Genomic DNA, 15,472 nt, shown 5'->3' on the forward strand with positions numbered 1-15,472 from the left:
AGTGTCTGCACCAGTGCTTGGGTACCATGCTAAACTGGGTCATCAGGCTTGGGAGGACATCCGAGACCCTCCAGCACAAGCTACATCTGAGCCCTGCAGACTTTGTTCTGAAGATCACTGAGGTAAAGAATAGAATGATAATGGTTACGTCTCAAGGAGCAGTAGTTCGACTCAGGGAGGGTGGCTATGCAGAACCTCCTTGTTTCAGAGGCTACCTCCCAGGCCAGACGTGGAGGCTCTGCCCTCGCCGTGGAGTGAGCAGTGCATGGGGGCATTGCCTGCCTTGCTGGGTGCAGCCCGCCTCTCAGATGGGGTGAAAGCAGCTATAATACACTTGAGAGGAATTGAGCTTGGGATAACTGATGATAGACTGGATAGAGGAGACCTTTGCCCAGCCCATGTTCAACGCCTCCAGAGTCTGAGACCATGCTAAGGTGGCAAGATCCTCTTCTCTTGCAGGCTTCTGTGTAGGGACTAGATATGGAGTGTGAAACCATCAGGGATAGTGAATATATTTGGATCAGCCCTTAGCCATTGTCATAGCCATCTGGGGAGGTAGAGATGTTTTTCACTGCACCAACCTCTTCCACTCCAGTGAACACCCCCGGGCTCTCCACACCATCCACTGCCTTCAGCAGCTGTATAGTGGCATAGTGCAGGGAAATCCAAAGGGTCCGCTGGTTTAAACTCCTGCGTAGTGACAAGCGGTGCCAACAGCCCTGCAAGGGACACAGAGAGGGATGGAGATATGCATGCTGTAATGATTTGTGACAGCTCACGTCTTACTTCAGGGAGTGAAATACACCAGTGTGGGGAACATGTGGAAGCAAATACAGAAAAACAAGCTCAGAGAACAGGGACCAAGTGGAGCTAGGGGAACTCCTATGCCAACAGCATCTTTGCTGATGTGTGTATATTTGACTTAGTATGTTTTTTCCTCCTTAAAAAAGAAAGCTGGAGGAACTGAGACAATGCCCTTTTCAGAGACATGACAATATAACAGCTGGGCTTATCCCTCCTGGCAAGAGTGCTTCTCAAGCTCTCCCTGCTGTAGCCTAAATGTTGGCCTAGCAAAGCGCCTGCTGGACTCAGGACTCATAAACATGTTCTGGGCTGTTCATGTGCTCATTGCTAAACTACCCACCATGCGTCTCACCCGTTTAGACGGGAAGGTTGCTATTGCACAGTCCTTAGCACACAGGGCCCTGGCATTGCCTGGTTGCTCTTTGCGCTGACGTCATGCTGAGGTAGTAGCTGAACCCTGTTTCACTGCACAAAGTAATGAGTGACATATCCCACAAACCACCACTCTCCTGAAAAAGAAATGGCTGGGTTCTAGATATTGATTGTCTCGGTGGCAGTGCTGCTGATGGAAAGCAGCATTGTCAAAGCATGTCAAGCTCCAGTACTCAGATATCACATGTTGCCACTGAGTAGAGTTTCAGAGACCAGCCCACATCAGCCACTGGGCTATGAACACCTGGGAGGGTCTGTTCTTAGCCCTCCTCACAGGGACCTTGCTGGTTGCATGGGCCCTGAGGCATTCCTGTTGCAGCATAGATTGCTTACTGAACATGAGTTGACAACTCAACTATCACGTCACTAGGTCTGATGTATTTCTCAGTTATGTCTGCTAGTTCCTGACAAGTCCTCCAGGAAAGTAAACAGATGAGGTGAACAACTTTAATTTCAGTACTAAATATCCTAAATAAAACAGTGTTACTGAGTGGAAGCTCAAAGATAGGATGCAGGCTGTTTTCTTTGGATTGTTCCTTGCAAGTAGCTTGGGTTAGCTATGCTGAGGGAGGTTGTGCCCTTGGAGGGAAGTTAGCAACTCAGTGAGCTGGTGGCCTACTCCCCACACCTGGAAACAGGTGTCTCCTTATGCCTTTACAGGAGGCCTTTGGAGAAGGAGACCAAACAGAAAGTCCTCATAAAAACCCACAACTACAGCTGCAGCTACATGCTACAACACTGGTCAGAACTGAACTTTGCAGGAGCTGGAAAGCTTGGAATTTATGCAGAGAAGAAACTATGAGGCTGAGTAGGGACTTTGATAGTGACAGAATCAACCAAGAGAGCAACACAATAAGTTCTCTCCATCACTGCATATTTGCAGATTAGTGTCATGGCTGTACATGAGTGTGGGGAAAGCTGTCCCACCTAGAGTGATGTTTCTGCATATGGCATGAGCTACATGCTTGCTTCTTTTGACAAGTCATTAATACCTGATGTTCTTCTCATAAGGTCATTTCTTCTCTTTTCTTCCCTGAATGTCACAGTGAGGCCTCCAACCCCATTTAGAGGGCAGCAGGTCATCTAGGGAGCACCCAAAATACCAGAATCCTCTGAAAATATCTGCTATAACATGGCAGTCTGTAGTATGCAACTGCTGCCTGGTACTAATTTCAGACCAACCCTTCTCTCTTCTTTTCAGCCAACCAGTTTTTGCTCCTATTATAAAGCTCCTTGCCTTATGGTGACTTCATACAAGCCAGAGAGAAACACCTCTGAATACCAGGAGCTCACTGGACACTGGGAACCGGTTGTCCCTCACTTTTCCAATCTCTTCTGGGCACTGGCTACAGAAACTTAGCATATATATTACTGCAAAGTAATATTACTTACTACTTTATTTCCAAAGCCAATGTCTCCATCACAAGAGTTATTTTCCTCGATCAGTCAGTGACTAGCAATGCTGTTAAAGAGGTAATGAGAAGATAAATTGTGCAAAGCAGCTGACAGCAAGAGCATGAAATTATGTCTCTGAGGCTTGTTGTCCTCAGGGAAAGAGGCCCTGATTGCTGATGTGGATTGCAAACCTAACTGGGTTGGTAGGAGTGCTGGGGTTGCCCTCACAATATCACCCCTGTATTTCTCACCAGGGCAGTATGGAGGCTGCAGGGAGGTTTAGCAGGGGCTAATCAATCTCTTATTTGAAAGTAGGGTTCAAGAGGTCCAAGAAAATAAGAGGGCAAGGAGGAAGGGAGAGCACAATACTCAGAGCTGAGCAACAGCTCAATTTCATACGCAGAACTAATATCTCTCTGGGTTTTGCCACATTGACTGCATGCCTCAGAAATCAGTCTCCATCTGCTGATGCCTGTAAGAAAAAATAAGCAGTCTTGGGCCACAGAGCCCTGGGATGCAGTTGGTGGCATCCTTTAGCTTTTAGAACATGTCATATCCAGGGTTAAAAAAAAAAAACAAAAAAAAACGTACAAAAGCCATGACAAAATTGAGTTTGTAAGGGGGACATAAATATGCCCCTATTCCTTGAGTACCAGGGGACCCACTCAGTGAAGGGCTGCCTGGCTCCTGCCTGTTGATATCAAGTGGTTAGGTCCAGTCTGGACCACCTGGCACATGCTGGGCAGAATCTCTTGCATGTGCAGATCTTGGTTGCTTTCAAAATCCTGGAGGTGGACTTCGGCCATGCCAGGCAGAGCAGTTCAATTATCCTGTCTCCAGCATTCACAGAACAAGTTGCCCATCATCCACACTCCTGCTGGAAACTCTATTTTCTGCTGCCATTTAAACAGGACCAGATTTGTAATTTAGCTACAAATGACAGAGCTGTAAGAACTTTCTGCCCCTCTGTCCTGGAAGTATCTTGTCTAGAAATGCATCTTTTTATATCTTGGCTTTGACCATATTCAACTTTAACTTGCTCAAAGGCAGAGACACCTTTCTAAGCACATTCAGTGAAAAAAATAGAGTGGAAGGGAAGCAAGAAAGTATTAGGTGATTTGGGGATCTGAACAGGACATTTCTGGAGAGGTATCAAGGGCCAAAGACATGCAGCATATGGTGACAAGAGCTATCTGTCACAGGTGGCAGATGATAAGGTGTGTACAGCATCAAAGACAGCAGCCTTGTATGTATTGTGTAGGAAGGGACATGAATATCATGGACAACTATGTATAGTTGAGGAACCTGAGTGCATAAACTGAGGAAAAGATGTGAATAGACCATGAAGGATGTCTGTGGGACTGCCTAGCTTTAGATACAGTGCTGCACTCATAAAAGGGATCTGGTACCAAGGAAACAGGGGCAACACTGGTCACACGACTCTGGGAAGCCCACAGTACAGAGCGAGTGGATTTTGTTAGACAATAGAGTTTGCAATAATACTGACTTCCTGATGGGTACCAGCTGATGTTTCTGGTCTCTGCTGTCAGCCTGAACCCTACAAAGTCCTGTCTGGTTTCCCTGCTAATGATTAATCTAGCAAGAGGCATTCACAGGAGAGCAGCAGAGAGCTCATGGAGAGATTGCATTAGGAGCTTTGAAATATTGATGTCTCTGTGCTCTGCATAAACTGTCCCTCCTCCACCCCCCAAAGCAAGGAAGAGTGGCTCTGGGGGGAGTTGTTTGTGAGCAGAACCTGCCTCAGCACTGACAGTCAGGAGATGCAACTCTCTAGACTACAGTGTGCAAAGCGCAGAAAGGGCTTTTAATTCATGAGTGACTAGAGAGAGACAGGCAGAAGCAGGACACAGCTGTGGCTGAGAGATGGGAATTTCTATGGGACTCTGAAATGCAGAGCTCATCAGGGACCTGCTTCTTCAACCATGGTCTGCTGAAAGCAACAGCTCAAAGGGGGAATCAGAGACCACCCAACTTGGGTGGGGGCTGCTGACCCCTGGCAATGAGTCCCACACTGAGCCACACACCACAGCCTCCAATAGCACTGCACTGCTTTGCACAGCAGTTAGGAACAAGGTTTGGGTTTTCCCAGGGCTATCTTGTCACTGCGATGAGGGGACACGCTCATGTGGAATGTGCTGTGCAGGGCTGGTGGGTGAGTGGCACAGCTTTGCATGTTAACATGAGAGAAAACAGATGACAGGTGCCCAAAGATGCTTCTCTGTGCAAGCAGAGATGTGGGTCTGTGCTGTGACACTTATATGAGCTCTAATGGAGTGTGATTTACATGGGAAGATGCTCATGCATGGAAATGCCATCTTCTATGGTGAAGTTCCCCCTGAGGCTGCTAGGAGTTTGGCTTGATACAAAAGGATTGTTCTGAGCCCCATGAAATGCCGTGCAAAGTTAGAAGAGCCAGACTAGCAGTGGTTCTGACTACTTTGTTTCTGCATGGCATACTCTGAAATAGTCCTTGGTGTCTTCATCCACACCTTTGGGACAGAGCTGCCTTTGTCTCGATTCAACAAGCAGCCTCACCAACCAGCTATTTTGTCTTCCAAACACTGGCTGAGCTCCAGTTCAGAAATGAAGGGAGAGTGAACTCAGTTAGAAACTACATGTTATCTCAGGATCCCTTCACAGGAGGAGGTTCATATCTTCAGAGGCTTCAGACCAAAGCAGATATTCCGTGGGGCTGCTGCTTTGCAGTTCCCTTCAGAAAGTGGTGAGGCCTTTCTCCAGCATCCCAAACTCTGGATCAGGCCCAGAGACCCTGGCCTGCATGCTCAGCATTTACTGCAATGAGCCCTCATGGCTTTGGATCGTGTTCTGACAAGAGCAGGCTCTGCTGCAGAGAGGACTTTCTGCTCTCCAGAAAACCACCCCTTGAGACCTTCCCTGCAAACCAGAGATGCTGCTGTAGAGTGAGCACTCAGCAGAGGCTCCTGAGCAGGCACAGTTCCCTGGAATGGTTGATGCAGGAAAAAAGTGAGCAGGGAAGTATTCTGGATTCCCTGTGAGTTTGTTTTAGGTTTTTTTTTTTTTTTTTTGGAAGCTGCTGGCAATCACTTGAGACAGCTCTTCCGTAGCAATTTTCCTTGCAGGTATCTGCTGCTCTCCATAAGAGATCCCAAGCCCTGCCCCATCAGTGCTCCCCCTCTGCATGCTCAGGCCATCCCCAGAGATGGCATTGTTGAATGAAGGCCCTTGTGCACAACCACGTGCCAAATGCCATGGCTGTGCTGCAGCAAAACATCGAAGCTTTCTGGGTACTGCCCTGTACTAGTAACAGGAGGGCGAGCAATCTTTCAGGAGGGTGGGGAGGAAACAAGTGTTGCCAGAAAGCTGTTTGCAGCTCCCTTTGGGTGATAGGAGATTCTGCCTACACCTACTTTATATCAACAGGGAGTGCTGATGGTGGAGCTTGCAGGCTGCCTCCCCTCCTCATCTCTGCTCTCCAGCAGTCCTGATGTTGCAGAGGTGCAGCTGCAGTCATCCCAGAGTGCTCCCAGGACTGGGCTTTATTCAAGATTCCCCAAAGAGATGCCATCTGCTCCAAATTGTCACATCTACCTTCACCGTAGATTCTGCCAGAGCCTTTCAGCTCCCCAAAACCCATTTTTCTACCTGCTGGCATCTCTGCAATGGCAGATGGGACATGGCAGCTGCAGAGTGCTCAGGTCCATGAACACAGAGCAGGTACCAACTCTTTGGAGGACATCATAGTACAGCAGCAGGGTTACCTCATCCCTGGCCCCAAGAGCAGGCAAGTTTGTGCCTCCAGCAGAGAGACAGCTGATGGTACTGGATGGTGACTATACCTAGGAAGCCCACATGGAAGTGTCCACAGGCTGATCCATCTCCGACACGCAGGTGGCAGAGCTGGAGCAGGAAGGTAACTTGTGTTCCATGTGACAACATCTAACTCCACACCTAGAGTGTGGAATGCCAGGAGTGCCATAAGCCAGGGAACAGCTGGACACCAAGTAGTGTGGGGAAAGGTTGATCTGGAGATCAGTGAACTCCCACCAGGTCATTCCCCCTCCATTGCTGAGGCTGGTTCAAAGATTTCCCACCTGGGTGTATTTAGCTGTTCCCATGCTGCACAGCTGTGGACTAACCAGGCCACACCAGTACAGAGAGGCCAGCTGGGGTCTCCACCATCCCAGATGGAGGAAACTGAGGTTCTGGGCAAAAAGACCTTTGAGGAGGGAGCCACAGCTCATGTGACCCTCTGACATTGCCAGGAGCTGGAAGGCCTTTGCTAGCCAGTCCAATGTGATTTGGGCTCTGCTTCCCTGATTTCCCACTGCAGGGTGGGAGCAGCCTTGATAGCTTGCTGGGCAGGACTGGGAGCTGCAGGACAGTCTGCTTTCAGCCATTGTCCTGTTTCCTCTCATTACTGCAGACATTTATTGAGGGGTCTGTCAATAGATAACTCTTTCTACCCCTATGAGGGGAACAAAAAACAATTTTGAAAAACTCAAATATTTCAAAGAATGGTTGTTCTCTGCCCAGCCTCAGGGAGTATCTGTGAATATAAGCAGCCTTAAATTGGGACACTGTAACTGCTTAGGCAGCTACCCATGACAGTGCAAGTCAAGTGGTAGCAAAACCCAAAGCTTTCTGCCTGCACATCCCTTTACACTGGCTTCCCTGTTGCGCAGGCACTTCTGGCAGAGGTCTGGGATGGCTCGCTGAGGACATACAGTGTGCAATATATACATTTTATAGCTCCTGATCTGGCTTGATGCTGCATTCAGAGGTTGCATGTTGCTTACCAGAGAGCAGGCTGGACTTGTGCCATATACAGCAACCTCAAAGACAGATGCTGTTGCTGCAGTGCTTTCCCAGGCAACTAGAGATTTGTTGTCTCTGATGAGCTGGGCACCATGGAGCCTTGTCCAAGGAGGAGCACCTTCTCTTACTCTTTCCACAGGCCCTTCTCCTGCATCCCCAGCATGCTGAGTCCCAGTCCACAGACTCCCTTCCCCAGACTCCCTTCCCCAGAGAATATTGACCTCTACTTGTAAGTTTCCTCTTGAAAATGGCTATCATACCCCCTTTATCAGAAAAATTGTCCATGGGGTTGGTAGTTCTGTGCTCCGCTTTCTACCAAGGACCCCCTGCCTGAAACGCCAGCCCAAGCCCCTCCAACAGCTGATGAATATCTAGGGATTCCCTGTGTAACCCAGCCTTTGTATTCCCCTTCTAGGTACTTCACCTCTCTCCACTCCACCCTGCAGCTCAGGTCCTTACAGCTCAGTCCAACCAGCCTTGCCCAAGCCAGCAAGCCTGACCTCCCCAGGAAATGAGTATTTTTCCCTAAGCATTGATGTAACTCTGTACCATAATCTGCCCTGCTGACTCCCTGCTTCTCATTGCACAGGGGTGGGCAGATGATGGAGAGGAGGGGACAAGCCCTGACAGCTACTGCCATGGGCCAGGTCACATCTCAGCCCATACAGTATTCATTAGCCTGCAACCTTGCTCCGCTGCTTTTCTCCCTATTGCCTGCAATCCATGTTATACTGGAGAAAAAGCTCTTTTGTAGAGTGGGAGAGAGAGAGAAGGGGGAGGGAAGAAAGAAAAGAGAAAGACTAGATGAAATCTTCTAGACCTTCTTACACTCCCAGGTTATGTTCCCGCATGAGAAATTCTTGTCTCAAGCATCATTCATAGTGTGACTTGCAAATTATGCTCTTAGTCCATATCATGGTCCCGTCTCCCAAGAGTGTGGGGAGTTGCCATCTGCATAGACATCTCAGCAGTTGTGTCCTGGAGCAAACTGTACTCATGGTTTACTATAATCCCACTCATCCCTTTTTAGCATTGTCATGAATTGTTGAATGGCTGCGGTGTTCCACCCAAGAGCAGCTGCATTTCAGTGGTGGGTGTTAAAGATTTAAAGCAATATTTTTTTCAAGTGTGCTAATATTCTCTGTAAGATGCCATGTTCATTCACTGTTTGTCAGCTCCCACCATGATAACGTGTCTAAACCGCTGGCCATGACACCTTGACAAGCTGCTCTGTGCTCCTGGGAAGCAGTGCGGCATTGTAGGCCCAGCACTGAACAGTTACAGCATGGGAGGGAGCGTCTCAATTACAGTGCTTTCATCACCCGTTTTTATTACTGCCAGACCCAGCCTTTGCATTCTGGTCAGGAGCTAATGAATCACGATTCATTGCTTCACTTGCAGAATGCAAAATATCCAGGAGAGAAGAAATAGGAAAAATCCCAAGTCTCGCTCAAGGGTTTGTTCTGAGCCTGCCTCTAGTGAGCCACACTGAGAGGTGCCAGTGTTCACCCTGTAACCAAGTTGTGTGCCAGGGGATGCTGCTCTGTGACACTGCTCTGTCCCAGGGTCATCAGGCTCGAAAGGATCATCGGGAGGTCACTGAGGCCATTACAGGCTGCCATCACAGGCAACTGTCTCTCATGTTCCTGCCATCTCCCACCTCAAAGGCATCACTTTTTTTTGCCTCTTTTCCTCTTACTTGGTGGGTTTCAGAACCTCACTGGGTGGCTTCACAGAATCACAGAATCATCTCAGCTGGAAAAGCCCTTGAAGACCATCTAGTCCAACCGTTAACCTAACACTGACAGTTCCCAACTACACCAGATCCCTCAGCGCTATGTTGACCCTACTCTTCAACCCCTCCAGGGATGGGGACTCCACCACCTCCCTGGGCAGCCCATTCCAACGCCCAACAACCCGTTCTGTAAAGAAATGCTTCCTAATATCTAGTCTAAACCTTCCCTGGCACAACTTGAGGCCATTCCCTCTTGTCCTATCACTTATTACTTGGCTCAAGAGACTCATCCCCCCTCTCTGCACCCTCCTTTCAGGGAGTTGTAGAGGGCCATGAGGTCTCCCCTCAGCCTCCTCTTCTCCACACTAAACCCCCCCAGTTCCCTCAGCCGCTCCCCATCAGACCTGTGCTCCAGACCCTGCACCAGCTCCGTTGCCCTTCTCTGGACACGCTCGAGTCATTCAATGGCCTTTTTGGAGTGAGGGGCCCAAAACTGAACCCACTCATCGAGGGGCGGCCTCACCAGTGCCGAGCACAGGGGTAAGATCCCTTCCCTGTCCCTGCTGGCCACGCTATGGCTGATACAAGCCAGGATGCCATTGGCCTTCTTGGCCACCTGGGCACACTGCTGGCTCCTGTTCAGCCAGCTGGCAATCAACACCCCCAGGTCCCTTTCTGACTGGCTTGTTTGGGACTTTCTTGTAATTTCCAGCCCAGATATATTTGTGATCAGATCAGATCTGTTTGATCTTGTATCTGCTCCCCCCTCATTTCTCCTTAGCACGAGACATTCATTAGCAAGGGGAAAAAGGTAAATCTTTAGTTTTCTTTACCCAAACCCACATAAAATCCAGAAGTTCTGAAGCCAAAAGTTAGACGAGTTTAAAAAAAAAATTAAAAAAATATATACTGACAAAAAACCCCAGGATCTATTGACATTAATAAATAGTAATAACCTATTAAATTAATAAATTCATAATTGCCACCAAAAATTGAAAGACATTAAAATTTTAGCTCCAGAATTCAGAAGCAGTCCCCAACTCCCTAAGACCAGGCAAGACTGTATGTGGAAAGTGAAGGACATTTTGTTGTGTCTGTGGACTGTTCCACCCAGCGGGACGCTGGTGCTGACTGCAAGCAGGACTCTGGACCTGAGGGATGTCTGTTCACACACCGCCATCCACATTGCTCTTAACCCATCTCTCAAAGTGCCTGACACTGATAGAACAGCTTTCTCCCTGAAAGCGTTTCCCTGCCATGCATGGGTTTCATGTGCAGAGGAAGGCTGCTGCAAAATGAAAACTAACTTTCTGATAATTGTGTGTTGCCTTGCCAAGAGGAAGTTTGAAAAGGGATGTTCCCCGGTCCTCATCTTCTCCTGCAGCCCTCCCTCCTGCCATCAGTGGTTGGTGGGGATCAGGTCTCTCTGAAGGGAAGCATTGGCAGCTGTCAGGCTGCTGGCAAAGTTGAGAGCAGCAGAAAGAACAGGGAGTAATGAAAATAGTGAACTTTATTAGCTGCATGTGTGCAGGTGGGGACTGGCAAGAGAAATTCCCAAATCACAGTGAGTCACTGCCATAGCCTTTCAGAGCAAATAAGTCTGATCAAAATATTAAACTGCAAGAAAACTCAGTGACATTTTAAGCAAGAAAAACTAGAAGCTGCAAAATCTGTGGATGCAGAGGGTGAACTGTGGTCCCAGGAACTCTTAGAAAATCATCTTCCAGCCTGTGCAAGACAGGCAGCTGTGCAGCCACTTTTCATCCCCAGGGTTAGCCTGCACCCTGGCAAAGCAAGTCAAGGGGATCCAGGAGTACTCTGTGGAAATGACACATTCCAGAACCACCAATCTACAGCACAACCCCTTTGCTCTGGCCACTGACTCCAGGCAGAAGCTTTCCTGTGACCCTGCTGCCACACAGAGTGCTTGAGGCTCTCCTCGAATTCTCCAGCTCAGCTCACAGGCAGTGTTTGCGCAGCCCTTCTCCGGTAGGATGGCAAATCAGGGGCTTTGGCACAACCTGAGTGTTTTGGAGGGACTACACCACACCGGGAGACTCTCATTCCTGCATGTCAGGACTGCAGACATCCTTCCCAACATCCTCCTGGGAAAGATTCGGGAGGAGGAGAGAGAGATGAGATAAGACTTTCAAGGAACATTCCCTGATGGAAAGGCAAAGCAATTACATTAACCCTTTTGAACTGTGCTCCTGCTTACCAGGTCGAAGGGCTTTCTCTTTCAAATGCAGATGAAAACACTGCCTGGTGCCTTTCCGTGGAAGGATTTCAGGGTGGGTGAAGGTGGTGAGGAGAGGGCTGTCCTCAGACACTCCTGTCCACTTTTCTGCAGGCTGCCAGAGCACCCTTTTAGCTTTCAGGCTACAGCAGAGAAGACAACAATGTGGGGCTGCTCTTCCTGGAGAGCTATTAGGAAACATCTGTGTTCAGTGCACTCCAGCACTGGGGCCCACCACAGACTCTCCAGGTCTTGTAACCCTATGGCTGAGCTAAGGGAAGGTTACCTGATTTGCTCTGCAAAGCACTCTGAGTTTTATGGATGACAAGTAACCATAGCAAAGTAATGCAGAAATGTGTAAATGCCCCAGAAAAGTGGCAGCACAGGCCAGATCTGGCCATGGAGTGATCCGAACATGGTAAATGCATTGGTCTGGATGTCAGAGGGACTGTGTAAGACATGTTACCTGCAAGAGGGGGCTGCAGGGCAGTGATAGCAGCAGTGGCCTTGCAGGGTCCTTACAGAGTAGGGATGACATTGCCTAGGGGACCCCAACCTGCAAGGCTGTGGATTTGCACAGAAGCTGCTCTAAGCCAACACAGCTCTGCTGCAACCCTGCACTAAACCTGAGCAAGAAAACCACTGAGCAGCTGGGGAGTGGTTCTTAGAGCCCCCTGTAACAGATGTTGGCTCAGATCCGGGGCAGCCCCTTCCCTTCAAGGACGCTGATTTTACATTTCCGTCCAAATGTTTACTGCTGCTTTTTTTTCAATACCACACCTCGTTCATGGTACTGCCAAGACTGTTTTCCCCAGACACATGCCCTAAGCCAGGCAGATGGGCAGAGGCACATGGCTGGAGTGCATCCCATGCCAGAGGGGAGCTTGCCATCTAATGGACACTTCTTTCCTATGCACCTGCAGCTGGATTCGGACAGCTTTGCACTGCAAACCAGCCATCCGCCGTGTTGAGACCCTGGCCCAGGAGCCATGAAACATGATCACAGCTGAAATGTTTGTATTTATGACAGCCAGTCACAAGAAGTTATTGAGGAAAGGCTACTGGTCAGCTGATTTCAGCTTGCAGCCATCTATGCAGCCTCACTTTTCTAGGTCTGTGGGTTTTCAGTGCTTAATGCAACAAATACAGCTTCAGCCTTGCCTTTGCAGAATGCCGGCACAGTCTTATGGTCGCTGAAATGTGGGACTGATCCAGCTATGAAAAAACGTTTTGGTTGATCAGTGCCCCAGACTAATTTAGTTCCCCACACCCTGGCTCAACATGAAGGAGCAGAGAGACAGGCCTGTAGAAGGAAGAAGAGCTGGCAGTGCTACCAGCATGACACCAGCTCAGTCCCCCACAGCACGGAGAATCTACATTGGCCCCTCCATCACCCCCCAGCTGCTATGTAGCACTGACTTTCAGATAATAAATGGTAGACATTATTTGCCATAGCACGGGGTCTCAGCCCTTTATGTGTATTTCTCCAAGGAATTGCATTTCTCCAGCGATCTGGGTAAAAGGAATCAGAATAAATATATATGGTGCTAAACAAAAGTAGTGTTCAAGGGAGAAAAACCCATGTATGGAATTGTGAAATGGTCACATGAAATGGGGATGATCTTGCATTTGGTAGAATTTCCTCAGCCTGATTTTTGAGAAATATGTCTCTTCCTCCAAAGGCAAATGCTCCAGAATAGAGCCTGGGAAAGGAAACTGCAAGGATGAAAGTTGTCTCCAATTTAGCTGTTAGCCAGTTCATTTAGGAGGACTTGGCTGGCAGGCACTCGACACCTTGCTAGCTTCATGTACAAAATGTTTTTTGACAGCATCAAATTTGTGTCATAAAACACAAGGTGTGAGGAAGTCAGGTGTCTCATGAAGATGCCAGGTTAAGTGACAGTGACCACCAGCACATTGAGTTTCAAATGTTTTGCACAAGGAAAGCACCTGGAATTACTAGCTCAAACAGCACGAGCTTTCCAAGTTCTGAGGTAGTGGTGGACCATGTGAACTAGGGGATGGGATAAGGGTCTCAGAGGGACTTGGCAGTAGGTCTAGTAGGTGGTTCTCTTATCAGTTGTGTATCAGTACATCAGTGAGATCTACCTCATGAAGCAGATCATGCCCATAGTCTGGACAGCAATGTGTCATCCTGGCTGTATGGGAGCACATCCACAAGTATTGTATGGCATGTTGAATATGATCAGTGCCAAAAAGATGACCCCCGCCCCCTCCTCCTACTGCTTACACTGAACACCTCACATTTTCCCCCAGTAATATCTTCACACACTCATGGCTTTCATGACCTGCAACTGTTTGGTCTTCGACAAAGACCTGGAGTAACAATCAGGTATTTGGCTCTAAATGTTTTGAATTGTTTCAAAATAGTTGTAGATTCTGTACAGGAATTTTAGATAATATCACCTCCTGCTCAGGTTGCTCCTTCCTGTCTGCCCAGGAGCTAGGTGTGCTCCTTCAGAAGTGTCTCCCCAATAAATTTTTCTGTATTGGTGAGAAGGGAGTCACCTTCCTCAAGAGACATGCTTTGCATCTGAACTACATACACTGCAGTGTGTCAGCACCATCTGGACAGCAACTTACCACAGCACTGAAGGAGGAAAGCAGATGGAGAGTAAAACAGGGAAAAGGAAGAAGAAAAAAATGCCTTCTCTGCATTGGGAAAATGTCCTGCACATTATTATTGTATCCTGCAAGAATCATTTTGCTGTTCAGGGAACTTCTCCCCTTCCTTCTCCCAGTTTTTTAGTCCAAAAAACAAGTAAAGGGTTTCCCCAAGCTCTGGAGGTGTTTTAGAGTCAACAGGGAGAAAGAGGGATGTCCACATATCTACAGCTTGACTTGGTGATCTGCTTTGGATCTGGGATGAGAAGAAGCATGGGCTCACAGTGTCTGTCTCTGTGGATCTTGAAAGGAGTCCGGACCACCACAGGGGAGACAGGCACATTTGTTGTGTAAATATCATTTCAGATGCCTATCCATAAAATGACTCCAGACAAACGTGCTTTCACTTAAAATCACTTAACTTACTGCATGCTCAATTTTTTAAGTGAGTGCTATAGAGAGGGGCTTAGGTGGAGGCAGTGTGGTCAGTGTGGTTTTGCAACCACCCTTTTGCAGTCCTACCATCCCCACTCACATTGCTTGACTTCACCTGTAGTTCAGCTTTCTTTGTCTTCTGTTTCACACCTTTACTGTCTCCACCTTCCAGGGACGGCCCTCGTAATAAGCAGTGTAAGTGATTGCTAGATATCCCACGTCTCAGGGATATTTGACCCAAAGGCCACATTCAGAAGGATGCAGTCAGACTCCTTTGCTTCATCTGAAATGCTTTGGTCTCTCTGGGCCTGGATATTCCTCCAGCTACAGGGTGGCCCTTGAGCAGTTATTGAACTAGACGGTTTTGCAGGCTTTCAGAGAACAGGGATGTAAGGCTTGAGAAAACAGTCTAGCCTGGACAAACATAACTTTTCTTGTTGAAATGTGGTTGTGATATTTACTCTGAAGACACAGGCCATACGCTGATGGAGTTTTTGTTCCTGTAGCAGCTTCACATTTGGACCAGAATTACTGAAGTAAAGCAGACACTTAGCACACCACCCCAGTCCCTTCAATCTGATGTAAAAGTAATTCACCTCTGAAAGGGGCAGCTGCATCCTGATCCCCATCTCCATCTGCTCACCCAGCCTCCCACCTTTGTACAGAAAGCGAGATCAGGAACCTGATCTGGTTGGAAACTAACCTGGATGGGAAAAGCAATCAGTGAAAAAAGTCGAGAGAATTTCCTGACAGATCATGTATGCACTAACACAGGCACAAGAGAGGCAGGAGAATCATGTGGCTGAGGGCTGAGAAGGGAACAAGACCACCTTGTTCAGTAGCATCACCCACTTACATCCAATTAATATGACCACAGAACTGCTTTGCTTGGCCTTGGTGAGCATTGTGCAGAAATAAAATTAAAAAAAACAATAAAAAGCTATGTTCCAACAAGCACAGCTGAGAACCAAATTTGCTAACACAAGTATTCC

At 48.1% G+C, this 15,472-nt stretch overlaps 1 protein-coding gene across 3 annotated transcripts in view; it reads left to right on the forward strand.

Annotated features, from left to right (window-relative positions):
* SHISA6 (shisa family member 6) overlaps positions 1–15,472 on the forward strand; it is a 266,371-nt gene that overhangs the window by 209,276 nt on the left and 41,623 nt on the right. The gene's annotated exons all lie outside the window — the stretch shown is intronic.

Source organism: Strix uralensis, chromosome 19 (genome assembly GCF_047716275.1).
Source record: "Strix uralensis isolate ZFMK-TIS-50842 chromosome 19, bStrUra1, whole genome shotgun sequence".
NCBI lineage: Eukaryota > Metazoa > Chordata > Aves > Strigiformes > Strigidae > Strix > Strix uralensis.